The sequence below is a fragment of the Penaeus vannamei genome, chromosome 24 (genome assembly GCF_042767895.1).
Source record: "Penaeus vannamei isolate JL-2024 chromosome 24, ASM4276789v1, whole genome shotgun sequence".
Lineage (NCBI taxonomy): Eukaryota > Metazoa > Arthropoda > Malacostraca > Decapoda > Penaeidae > Penaeus > Penaeus vannamei.
Genome location: NC_091572.1, coordinates 30,898,734 through 30,901,233, shown reverse-complemented (window position 1 = coordinate 30,901,233; position 2,500 = coordinate 30,898,734). Strand labels below are relative to the sequence as shown.

General features: G+C 40.7%; 1 protein-coding gene across 2 annotated transcripts in view; it reads left to right on the top strand.

Moving 5' to 3' along the window:
• Positions 1–2,500, top strand: part of LOC113819546 (uncharacterized) — a 196,917-nt gene that overhangs the window by 106,797 nt on the left and 87,620 nt on the right. The window lies entirely within an intron of this gene.

Genomic DNA, 2,500 nt, shown 5'->3' with positions numbered 1-2,500 from the left:
TTTTCCTTACTAGCTTGTTTATAAACCTGTGTGTTGTGACTGGTGTTTATTTTTGGGTTGATTGCTTTGTAGTTTCGCCTTTATGTTCGTTAGGGGGGTTGGTTGTAATGTAAAAGTTGCTTGCATGGTATGATAGCAATTCTTTTTTTTTTTTTTTTTTTTTTTTTGCACACAGTATAGATTTTCCATGGGCTGCATATAAAATGGATTTATTTGGCAAGTTATTAAGAAATCTTATATGAGATATGATTTTATTTTGATTGGAAAAAATGAAAGCACTGCCTTAGCTTTGTTTGTACATATAAATGCATACACACACACACACATATACATAAACATACACACATATACATAAACATACACACATATACATAAACACACACATGCATACATACAAACACTCACACACACACAAACACACCCTATACCTTGAATTAACTTGCAGGATGCAAAAATCCTTTTACATAACCACAACCCCTTCAGAATGACCTCACTTAATAAATGTCCTTAAGACCTCATGTTAAGACCTAATTATATGGGAGAACTAATTAGAAAGAGCTTATCATCTTCCCCATAAGCGTTACACTGATGGCATCGCTGTTGAGACGTACAGTGTAGTCAGTATAGTCACTGTCAATACTCTTTCAAGGGAGAGTGTTTTAATTTTCTTTTCTCTTTAAGACTGTCCGGTTTCGAGATCAAGGGGAAGGGGTTTCTGGGTTCGATTGGGTCTGATTGGGTCAAAGGGGGTTTCTCGTCTCCCAGATTGGAGTTAGATTGGTGTCGGATTTATTATATATATTTTTTTATTATTTTTATTTATTTATTATTATTTATTTATTTTTTATTTTTTTGTGAGGGGGTGGGTGAGTGAGTGAATGAGATGCTGAAAATGTTTCTTTTTGTTTTGAGGTTTATGTTTTTTTTCTTTCTTTGTTTCAATTAATCTGTTTGTGTCCAGTTTTTGCCTCTTATTTCGTACTCTCTATCTCTATCTTTCTAATTTATTCTCTCTCTCTCACTCCCTCGTTCTATCTCTCCATTCTTTCCTCACAACCCTCCTCCTCACATCCCCTCCCTTCTCCTGTCCCCCTCTCTCCCTCTCCCTCCCTCCCTCCACCATTTTTGGGTCCGTCAGCCACTCAGTTCCCACTTCTGATTGGCCGTTTCCCCCGTCCCTAGTTCCCCGAAGAGCTGAAGAGTCTCCTTGGGCACCTAAACGTTAATTAAGAGCAATCACCATCCTATGAGGGAAAGTAATGGCTGTGGGTTTTCGTGCCTTTTCGGAGAACACTCTGAGGTGGTGGGCAGAGGCAGGTAGGAACGGGCAGACGAGAGAGGTACGAGGGGATAGACTGCTCTCTCTGTCTGGGTGCTTCGGTCGTTCGTACTTTTCTTGTTCTTTTCTTTCTTTCTTTCTCTTTGTCTCTCTGTCTCTGTCTCTCTCTCTGCCTCTGGTCTCTCTCTCTCTCTGTCTCTGCTCTCTCTCTCTCTCTCTCTCTCTCTCTCTCTCTCTCTCTCTCTCTCTCTCTCTCTCTCTCTCTCTCTCTCTTCTTCTCTTTCTCTCTCTCTCTCTCTCTCTCTCTCTGTCTCTCTTTTTCTCTATCTCTCGATCTCCTATTTGTCTTTGTGCGTAAAGAAAGTCATATTTGATATGTAGTCACAAACATGAAACACAAAATAGAGAGTAAAAGAGAGAGAAAGATGAGAAGAAGAAAGAGAAGAAGAAGGAGAGAGAGAGAGAGAGAGAGAGAGAGAGAGAGAGAGAGAGAGAGAGAGAGAGAGAGAGAGAGGGACAGTCAGAGAGAGATTTGGATATAAAGAAATACCGAGAAACCGATATAGACAAGAGAGAGAAGGAAAAACAAAAAAAACAAAACAAAAATGCAAATCCGTCCATTTCTATTCTTTAGTATTCTTACTCGTACATGACCTGATATTAGCCCCCACCCCCACCCCCCATGGCTTGGCGAAGAGTTGCACCCAGAAGAAAATCTAAATAAACAGATTATTTTCTCTAGAATGGACCCGACACATGAAAGGGGCAATTTCTCTCTCGGATATTAGTTCAAGATGATCTTAAGATAAGAAAAATGAACTGTAAATCCCAACACCTTCATAGACAAGACAATAAAGATGATATCTCTCTTATCTCGCATGTGTTGAACTTTCTAGCTATCTGTAAATCTATATACTGTACTTGGATAGCGTTGATAAATGAGTGTTGATATATAGATATATAGATAGGAGGGATAAAGGGCGGGAGACAGGCCGAGAGAGGGAGAGTATGAGTGAGAGGGGGGGTGATGGAGAGAGAGAAAAAGAGTAAGAGAGAGGAGAGACAGAAAGAGAGGGGGGGAAGGGAGGGAGAGAGAGAATAAGAGTAAGAGAGGAGAGAGAGAGAGAGAGGGAAATAGAGAGAGAGACAGACAGAGAGAGAGTGAGAGAGAGAGAGAGAGAGGGGGGGAGAGGAGAGGGAGGGAGAAGGAGAGAGAGAGAG